Source organism: Macrobrachium nipponense, chromosome 13, assembly GCF_015104395.2.
Source record: "Macrobrachium nipponense isolate FS-2020 chromosome 13, ASM1510439v2, whole genome shotgun sequence".
Classification (NCBI taxonomy): domain Eukaryota; kingdom Metazoa; phylum Arthropoda; class Malacostraca; order Decapoda; family Palaemonidae; genus Macrobrachium; species Macrobrachium nipponense.
The window spans coordinates 27,518,317-27,529,383 of NC_087206.1; positions in this window are offsets into that span (position 1 = coordinate 27,518,317).

An 11,067-nucleotide genomic window follows, 5' to 3' on the forward strand; every position below is an offset into this window, starting at 1 on the left:
GTCAGAATTCTTCCTGACCACTAATAATATGCGGGGAGGTGGGTTGGGTTTCCACTTTAACAACAGGAAATTGCAGTATCTTAATAATCAATCTTATAGGAATTTTCATTATTTGTGATGAATCTTACCAACTGTTAAACTTAGCAACTACCACACCAGATGAGGATGGTGGGTTGGTGCAGCCTGGGGAAAATCCCCTCAGCCCAGTGAACTCAAAGCATTTTTGATATTGTGAGAAGCTTCTACACATTCTTACCTATTGTGTGATCCTTACCAGACCAAACAGAGGAAGGGGACAACAGAGACAGATCCACACCACTTTCTGACATATTTGGTTCCCAGTCACTCCAAGCCACAAGGGAATAAGACGGAACATGCCAAGGACAAGGCAAGAAAAAGTGTTGGCGTTGACCCTTCCTCCAATGCGGGAAACAACCCGAATTTATCAAAACTCCCAGGATGGTAGTGCACTAAATAAAACACTATTAACAATACAAATGATTCCATCCTATCAAATCTAATGCCCCGAATCAATGGGAAGCTTATTTGAAGTAACAGATCAAAGAGAAGCAACGGAGGACCTAACCAGTTACTAAATGGGGAAGCAGACATGCATCCCTTTAACTGAAGTCTTACTACTAGTATTATTCTCTATAGTTGTTTCTACAACCTAAAAAGCTCTCTCTGTTAGCAATCAATTGCCGCATTTCCTTCAACTACGATTCTCATAGTTATCAAATCATAACCTTTCCCTTGACATAAACATATCATGAGGGCAATAAAACTGTAATAATGCCTAATACCTTAAGCTTACAGGATCTTACTGAACAATTATTAAAAAAATATAAGATCAAACCAACAGAAAACTGATTTTAAAAAAATAAAAGGGCCAACAGAAAACTGATTACATCTGACAAACTCTTACCGCAACCAGCAACAGGAGTAGACTGACCAGCTACTTGTACTGTTTGTATCTATCAGTTACCTGGTGGGGGAGGTACATAAATGGACAGAAGACTGATATTCATAAATGCATAGTGTTATCATTTTTTTGTTTTAATGTTTCAGTCAAGACTGATATTCATAAATGCATAGTGTTCTCATTTTTTTGTTTTATGTTTCAAACTATCACTGGTGCAAAAGTAAAAGCTATATAACTGAGAGGGAAGTTTCATAAAAGAAAAATAAAGAAACTTACAAAACCAAGATTCAACTCTTTGTTCCGATACGTAATACAAACCATCGGTCCTTTAACAATAGGAAGACTCACTTCTTGGTGGGAGGAATCTGAGTCTTAAGAACAGACTGGTTTTCGTCCAACCTTGGATTCCCTCCCTGGTCGTAAGAGCAGAGGGAGGGATCCAAGCCTCTGCCCAAATGATCGGGTATGTACCGCAGGATCAATGGTCAGACCTCTGGACCCAAGTAATAAGAGGGAGGCAAGCATACCTCTTAAAACTAGCAAGCAAGAATTTGTTCCTATTGCAAGAGGCAATATAAAGTTATGGGTTTGTCTCTTGTTGGCTTCCACTTCCCCCTCCTTGTTGGGGGAAGTGGTGGATATTGACTCCTATCCCTAATGAAAGGGATAGGATGGGGTTCGGTCGAGTAGCTTACCTGCACCTCCTCCTGCTTCCAGCGGGGTGACGACCGCGTCCCTCTGCCCACAGGTAGAGGGGAGAAAAAGATGAGGAAGAGAAGCCAGTCACACTCTCATTCACTCATCCATTCATGCAGTCACACCAGGATTCGATGCTGTTCTGTCCTCTCGGGTGCTGGGTAAGCTACACAACGTGTTGAGCAGCCAACATGGGTCCCAAGGAAATAAGTGTCCAAGGACCTGTGGGCAATACCCCGAAGGTAGAAGGAGGTGAAGGTGGTCTGGTTAGACCAGACCCCTGCCTTCAGGACCTGCACCACGGAGAAGTTCGTGTGGAACGCAAGGGAAGGACCAATGCCTCTGACTTCGTGGGCTCTCGGACAAAGGGTACGGATGTCGTCGCTACCATCAGCTTCGTATGCCCCCCTGATTACCTCATGTAGCCAGAAAGAAAGTGTTCTTGGATACTTCTTTCTTGGTCACCCCGGTGATAACGAAGAGGCGTCGACACTCAGGCCTGAGGTGCAGAGTTCTCTTCAGATAGCGCTGTAGCGCCCTCACAGGACAAAGCAGCATCTCATCCGTATCGTTGTCAGTGAAATCCATTAGGGAGGGGATTGTGAAAGACTCGAACCGGTCGTCAGGGATCGACGAATTCTGAGTCTTAGCTACGAAGTTCGGGACGAAATCGAGCGTCACAGATCCCCATCCCCTGGTATGTTTAACGTTGAAAGAAAGACCATGAAGTTCCCCTAATCTCTTCGCCGATGCCAGGGCCAGCAAAAAGAGGGTCTTGAGGGTCAGATCCCTGTCTGATGACTCGGAGTGGCTCGAAGGGTCTTCGAGTCAGGCTCCTAAGGACGAAAGTCACATCCCACCCCGGGGGCCTGAGTTCCCTGGGTGGGCAAGACCTCTCAAAGCTCCTCATAAGCAAGGAGATCTCGAACAAGTCGGAGATATCCACTCACCTCAGTTTCAGGACCAGGGCCAGGGTGGCTCTATATCCTTTGACTGTGGGGACGGAGAGGAGCTTGTCTCGGTGAAGAAAAACGAGGAAATCCGCTACCTGCTGAAGAGTGGCTCTGAGAGGAGATAGACCCTGTCTACGACACCAACCACAGAAGACGGCCCACTTACCCTGGTACACAGCTGCAGAGGACAGTCTGACATGTCCAGCCATCTCTGTTGCTGCTCTGCGAGAAAAGCCTCTCGCTCGCAAGAGATGGTGGATAACAGCCAGCCGTGAAGATGTAGACTGGGCTGTGCGGTGGTACCGTTCTACGTGTGGCTGGACGAGAAGGTTGTGCCAAGGGGGAATTTCTCTCGGTGCTTCTGCAAGCAGAGCCAGCAGGTCCGGATACCAAACGGCCTGGGGCCATTTGGGAACCACCAGGATCATCCTGAGATTCGGGGTGGCCAGCACTCGGCTGATCACCTTGCGAATCAGGCAGAACGGGGGAAAGGCGTAAGCGAAGAGGTTGTCCCACGGGTGTTGAAGAGTGTCCTCTGCAGCTGCCCATGGGTCCGGCACGGCTTAAAAGAAAACCTGGAGTTTCCTGTTGTGCTGGGTGGCAAACAGATCCACTACTGGACGCCCCCACAGGATGAAGAGCCTTTCCGCCACGTCTGGGTGTAGGGACCATTCGGTCCCTATCACCTGATCCCGACGGCTGAGCTTGTCTGCTACTACATTCCTCTTGCCTGGAATGTAGTGGGCTGACAGCTTTACCAAGTGAGCCACAGCCCACTCATGCACCTGCAGCGTCAACTGGTGCAACGGGAGGGACACTAGGCACCCCTGTTTGTTGACGTATGCCACTACCGTGGTGTTGTCGCACATCAACACCACCGAGTGTCCCATCAAGAGGTCCCGCCCATCAAGAGGTCCCGGAACTCTTGGAGAGCGAGGAACGCTGCCTTGAGCTTCAGGACATTGATGTGAAGGTGCTTGTCGTGATGGTCCCACACTCCTGCAGTCAGCAACTCCTCCAGGTGTGCGCTTCATCCCTTGGTGGATGCGTCTGAGAACAGCAACATCTCTGGGGGGGGGGGGGGGGGGGGGGGGGGGGGAGTGCGGAGAGGTACTCCTCTTAAGAGGTTCCTGTCGTCCAGCCACCAGGCTAGGCCCTGCCTCACCTCCTCCGCGAGGGACACGGGGAAGTACGGTGGGTCCTGTGCCTGTGACCAACTCTCCTTTAGTCTCCACTGAAGAGACCGTAGGTGAAGACGCCCGTGAGGGACTAACTTCTCGAGTGACGACAGGTGGCCGATCACGACTTGCCATTGCTGAGCGGACTGTTCCTGCCGAGACAGGAACCGGTTGGTTGCCTCCCTGAGTCTGCTGATCCGCGAGTCTGCGGGAAGACTCACCCCGCTACCGTGTCGATCAGCATACCCAGGTACTTCATCCTCTGCTTGGGTTCGAGATCGGACTTCTCGAAGTTCACCATGATCCCCAGATTGCGGCAGAACTCGAGAAGTCGATCCCTGTCCCGTAGCAACTGCGAGATACCTCAGAAGACGTATCCCGGACGAGTGGGCCCAAGCAGACACCAGCGTGAACACTCGCGTGAACACCTGTGGGGTGGTTGAGAGACCGAAGCAAAGTGCCCTGAATTGGTACACCGTCCCGTCGAGGATGAAGCGGAGGTACTTCCTGGAGGATTGATGGATGGGTATCTGGAAATACGCGTCCTTCAAATCCACTGAAAGCATGAAATCGTTCTCCCTGATAGAGTCGAGCACGGAACGTGCTGTCTCTATCGTGAACCGAGACTGGTGAACAAATTGGTTCAGGGGAGAGAGATCTATCACCGGGCGCCAGCCCCTCAAAGACTTGTCCACCAGGAAAAGGCGGCTGTAGAAGCCCAGTGACCGATCCCTGACGATCTCCGCAGCTCCTTTCCTCAGAATGGTCTCTACTTTCTGTTGAAGGGCTACGTCCTTTGATGTTCCCGGAACGTAGGTCTGAAGATGGACCGGGTTGGAGGTGAGGGGTGGCCGAGATTCGAAGGGTAGCAGATATCCCTCCCGAAGGACGTCTACTATCCAGGTCTCGGCACCACAGCGCTGCCATGTTGCCCAATGGCTCGCCAGGCACCCCCCCACTTCCGGCAGCAGGTGAGGGGGAATGCCGTTCCTAGCGTTTTCCGCCTCTCTTCGACTTCTTCCCTGCGCCTCCTCGTGGAAAGGAGGGCTGGGAGGGGGGCTAATAGCGACCTCCCCTGGCAGAAGTCGAAGGCAGAGTCTTTCCTCGGGGCTTAAACGAGGCAACCGTCTTAGCAGCCGAGGAAGCGCTAACCAAACTCTTGGGCTTGGCCGCAGTTGATCGAGGCTGCCCAGAAGCCTTCGAAACTGCCTGGTGTACCAGACGGTCACTGTCATCAGTGCGACGTCTTTCCACCACAGCATCCACCATCTCTCCTGGGAAGAGAGAGTAGTAACTCCGTACTGGTCTGTTGCGAAGTCCTAATGCCGCCTCACGCCCAGCCGCCCTGGACACTCGGGTAAGGACTGCGTCCCTATGCTTAAGTACCAGGTTGGCCCACAGGTTTACTGTCTGGTGGGCGAGGTAGGAGATGGCTCTACCCCCAGACTGGCAAAGTCTCCTGAAAGCCAGGTCCCCTTCAGGAGTAATATTCCTGGAGGTGGCCGCGACCTTGGACACTGTGAGGGACCACAGGTCCAGCCAGGAGACTGCCTGAAAAGCCGCCATGGCGGTGGATTCCAGAGCGAGTGCCTCCTGCTGCGAGAACCACAGGTTCTCCGACAGGAGCTGCTGCAGAGACACTCCCGTAGTTAGCCTGGCTAGCTCTGGATTAACCTGTTTGGGCGACATTGGATCCTTGGATGGCATGTAGAACCTTCTCTGTCACAGTAGAGGAGGGGGAAGTAGCTTAGACGACCTGCCAGACCGAAGCGAACCCTCTTGTCCAGAGATGAGCGAGTCCACCTGGCCCAGCACTGAGTCGGCCAGCTCTGATCGCGGCAGACCCACCGTCGCCCTGGGTTCCTTTTTAGGCCCTCAGAACGACTCAAGCCAGGAGGTGGGCTCAGAAGGTGGGAGTGGCGATCCTTCCCCCGAGGTTGTTGTGCTGACGAATCAGCGCAATAGCCTCTGCAAAATTCCTCTGGATCTCAGGAGTGACCGCATCTTGAGGAGTAAGACCGTCAAGTCCCTCCAGCTAGAACGACTCCCGAGACGCTCCTCCTTCAGAAGGAGGAACAGCGACAGACCCCTCCCGGTCTCCTCCTGCCACTTGTGCATACGACCCCTCACGATCATCTTTGTTGCCTCACCCTTCCCGATGTAGCCCGAGGAAGTTGAGGGAACAGGAGAGGAAGACCTGACACTCCCCCCTCGCTCACTGGCAGAACCGGTGTGGTTGGGGGGCTGCAGGCGATCGCCAACCCACGGTGGCGATCAAGCTGCAGGCCTGGTCGCGCCTCTCCCCTGGGGCGAGCGGCTGGACCGAGAACAGCGGCCCCGGTCGCGTGAGTCAGAGGAGCTGCTGCTGGTCCCCCTATCCGTCTGGTCCCATTGGGAGCGGCGATCAGGGGACCGGCAGAGACCACTGTCGCGGTGGGACCAGTGCCTGTCCTCACGGCGCGTCGAACCGCTGGGACCAGCCGGGGCTGGTTCCTGCGATCGAGGGGACCTCTTACCAGCCTCAGCCCGTGACTGGTCAGGGACCAGCACGTCAACCCTGGTAACCAGCTGGTTGCTGCGAGAGCAGCCGCTGGCCTGGCGAGAGTCACCTGAGCGGCTCTCGCCAGTCTTCCGCTCCGTGCCTTGGTCCTGGCGCCAAGCGAACTCGGACGCCTGAGCCTTGGCTGCACGGTCGCCCGTGGGAGACCGTACACTCGGTACCTCTCGCGAACGAGAGGCCGAGCCGGAACCTGGTGTAGCGGCAGCGCCCCTATCACCAGGCGAGGAAGTGCCGGTGTTAACCAGTACCCCTCTGGTCCCAGTCTTCTTGTTCCTTGCGGAAGGAGAGACGGGCCCCGCTTCCAAAGGAGCAGGAGGACCAGCGGAAGAACCCCCCATCCCACCGGAGTGAGACGGGCCCTTAGAAGTTCCCGAGGGAGCCTTCTTAGGGGGGGAGGAGGCAGCCTTCTTCTTCCTCGGCTTGGAAGCCTTGGAAGTTGCAGGCGACGAAGAAGACGACGACGACGACACCTCTTCTTCTTCTTCTTCTTCGTCAGCTCCCTCAGGACAGACGTCAGGTCCTCCATCCAGGATGGAGCCGGGGCTGCTGTTGCCGAAGCAACAGGGCCCGGCTGCACCGGTCCAGAAGGACCAGCGACTGGGGCAGCAACGCCACGAGCTGGAACAATGTCGGCAGGTGCGGGAACAGCAGGAGCAGCAGGTACGGCAGGCAGGTCAGGTACAGCAGGAGACGGGGCAGAAGCCAGCGACATCCTGGGTACCAGCGGCAGGTCCAGGGTCGAGCTCTTCGGGCATCGGAAGTCGGGCTGGCAGCACGAAGAACCCTGGAGGGGGAGGCACGGCAGCGATCGGGCCCTGCACAGCAGCTGTTGGAGTCACTGACATCACGTGCGGGGTGTAGACCAAGTGAGGAGGGGCGGCGTACCCTGGAGTCGAGATAGTGGTGGTAGTGGTGGTCACCGCTCCATGGGTGACCAGCACAGCACCCGCCAGATGCTGGAGCAGCCCCTGGACACTCGGCGTGCCCTGGAGCCCCAGCGATACCCACACCTGGCCGAGGTCGTCGCCCGCAGCAGGAACACCTGAGGAAGCAACAGTTGGGTGATTAGGAGGGGTTCCCCCCCGCGTGGGGGGAGGCGAACCCCACCCCGAGCGAACGGAAGACCCCAAATACAACTGCACGTCGGGGTACCTCACGCTTCCTCTACGCTCGACGGATCGGGCGAAGAGAAAGACCGAGAAACACCCCCCCCCCCCCCCCGAAGGAGTAGGCGCCATACGCAGGAGCTGAGCCAGGGGCAGGAAAGAAGACGAAGTGTCCGTAATCAGGGGAGTCGCTGGAGAGCTTTCCGACGACTCCTTGGCAGGTCTACGCTTCTTCCTACCCTCGTACAGCACCCACTGCATCTCCGACCAATTCATACAAATATTACATGGCTCGATCCGAGAGCATTCACGCCCCCGGCACCGAGAGCAAAGTACATGAGGATCTATTTCTGGGAAAGAGCGAAAGACCCTGCACTTACGGCCCTCCACACCAGGGCAAACTCTGCGGCTGATGGGGGGCCGCGGGGATAGCTCCATTGCCCGAGGATCCATAATCAATGTTAATAAAAGAATAAAGAAAGTCACGTACTTACAATATCACTTCCACAACACTGACAAACCAAGTTGAAGAAATCAACACACAACCAAAGCATACGACGATGAAGCGGGCAGAGAGCGATGACGAACACATCCTCCACCAACACGCCCACGGCCAAAAGCAAAAGTGATTCTTCACCTCCCAGTCGCGCGGGGCGCGCACTGTCGGACAAGCAGTTAACTACTGAACTACCTTGTTCGAAGCTTACGACCGTTCCAGCTGCCGCTAGTTACCTTCCTATTGTTAAAGGACCGAAGGTTTGTATTACGTATCGGAACAATTAATGTTTTTATTTCAATCACCTTGCTTCAGATGATGCGAAACAGAGTGGAACTGTTCACTAACACTTTAATCGGAGACAGAATACTGTTTCGCAAGAACCAAGAACTGCCACTGTCATCATCATCTAGCTACCTCTGCAAGGAATTGAGTTCCAATAACTTTTTACAACAGTTTACACATTCATTGAAAGAAAGCCTTACAAAGAACTGGGCCATTTAAATTATCACTAAATATTTTGGAAAGGAAACATTTTACAACACTGTTAACTTTAAAACTGAATTTTTATGACAATTTTCAAAAACAGAGTTCGAGCAATATAGCGCAAAAGGCTTTGCTCTTAATTTTACATATCGTAGATTCCCATTTAAATTTCTAAGAAAACAAATGTAACATCAAAAATTCTTTTTTTAAACGTTTACAGTTCATATGAGCCGACCTTCAGACAACTTGTTAGGATTCTTACAGCCCTTGCGTGGATGGATGGTAATCAGGAAAATTTACAGGTCTTTAATCTAAAATCTCAATATAATTATTTCAAAAGCTCATCTTTATGACTGCAATACTGAGTTTCAAGTGGTCCATATACTAGAAAATTCAGTTTAAGTCTGAAATGCAATGGGAACAAAGAAATCCAAGGGCTCCTCGTGTGTATATATATATATATATATATATATATATATATATTATATATATATATATATATATAATGTATATATATATGTGTGTGTGCGTGAACTTTAAAGTGTAGAATAAGCTACGAAAGTACTTGTTCAAAGTCCCGGTATATTCACTCGCCTTTTTTTTAACGTTAGATTTTTTTTTGAGATATATATTATTTATTAGTATATATATATATTATATAATATATATATATATATATATCTATATATATATAATATATTATATATATACTATATATATATATATATAACATATATATCTCAAAGGGACTGATTATCTTGAAAAAATGAAAGTTATTTTGTCTGATGGCTCTAATTTTATACTAATTGGTGAACCCAACTTTGTTGATATTTATAAAAAAGAAGACAAGATCAATCGCTTTCTTAGAAAGCTTAAACAGGAAAAAGTTATTTCTGATGATGTCTACCAAGAACTATTTGTTACCGGGTCTTCCTTTGGCATTCTTTATGGACTTCCAAAAATACACAAAGACGGTATACCATTGAGACCGATAATGTCCGCATATAATAGCCCGACATATAATATTTCCAAATTCTTAGTCAAAATACTCAATGAATATGCTTACCCTAAATACTCGTTAAAGAATGGTTATGTATTTCAGCAAGAAATTATTTTACAGGACGGTGATTTGTATATGGCCAGTTTGGACGTTGAATCATTGTTCACTAACGTCCCTGTTTCTCAGACAATTGAAATCATTTTGGATAAAGTTTCTAGTAATGATGAGACCTTCTGTGGTTTTAATAGGCAACTTTTTAAAACTTTTTTGGAACTTGCGTGCAAGATGCCACCTTTGTTTTTAATGGGCAGCTCTTTCTGCAGGCAGAGGGGTTGCCATGGGTTCTCCTTTGGGACCGTTGTTTGCAAATTTTTTTATGGGACTTTTGGAGGAGAATTTTCTTAATGATTGTCCTAGGAATTTTAAGCCACTTTTTTATAGAAGATATGTTAACGATACTTTACCTTATTTAAATTTTCGTGGCAATGCCAGCTTTTTTTTAGATTATATAAATGAAGCCCATCCTAACATTAAATTTACGTTGGAAAATGAGAAAGATGACTCCCTGGCCTTCTTGGATATAAAAATAACTAGAGATAACCACCTTTTCAACACAAGTGTTTTTAGAAAGAGTACCTTCACTGGGCTCGTAAACAACTTTTTTAGCTCGTGTTTCCGTAATTTTAAGATTAATGCTACTATATCTACTTTGGTTTTTAGGGCCCTTTGGTACACATCTGATTGGCTCTCCTTTCATCCTGAAATCGAGTTTCTTTTAGAATATTTTGTTAAGAACTCGTTTCCCAAAAAGCTGGTTTTTAACATTATTAGTAAATTGCTAGCGAGTATCTGTCAGCACCCACCCTTAATTTTAATGTACCCAAGTTAAGTATGCATGCACCCATCCCATTTATTCATTCTGACAGTTTACGTGTAAAAGTTAGAAATATTGAAAAGGAATTTGGTTTTTAAAACTTAATCTATTCCCATGAACCCACAAATAATTGGAGGGTTTTTTAATTACAAGGACAAATTACAGGATTTCATGAAGTCCAATATCATATATAAATTTGAATGCCCAAGATGTCTTGGTATTTATGTTGGTTCTTCACGGAGACTGTTACAAGTCCGTTATTACAGCCATTTGGGATTAAGTTATAGAACTGGGTCCAGAATCACTAATCCCGAGTTCTCTAATATAAGAATACATGAAAAGAGTTGTTAGGTTACTATCGAAAAGAAACATTTTTCTATAATTGGCACCACAAAGCAAACTACCCTTGAGTCATTCTTTATTAAGCATCTTTCACCTAGTTTAAACTCCAACACCTCGTCATCTCTCTCTCTGGCGTGAGGTTTACGTTGTGTGCAGACCTTACCGTTTTTAGTCACTCAGCTCTTTCCTTCTTTATGAATAGGTAGTTTTCTTCTCATTCCCTATTTTAACGTTCTGAGTATATTTTAATTTTATTGTAATTTTTAAGTTTATTTTAATGTTGAATTTCAATTGCAGACTGATGATGTGTTAGTGACAATATGAAACGTTTCTAAATAATAAAACACGTTTACATAATTGGACACCTCTTCCTTTATATTTATGGTTTTCCTGATGTGATATATATATATATATATATATATATATATATATATATATATATATATATATATAT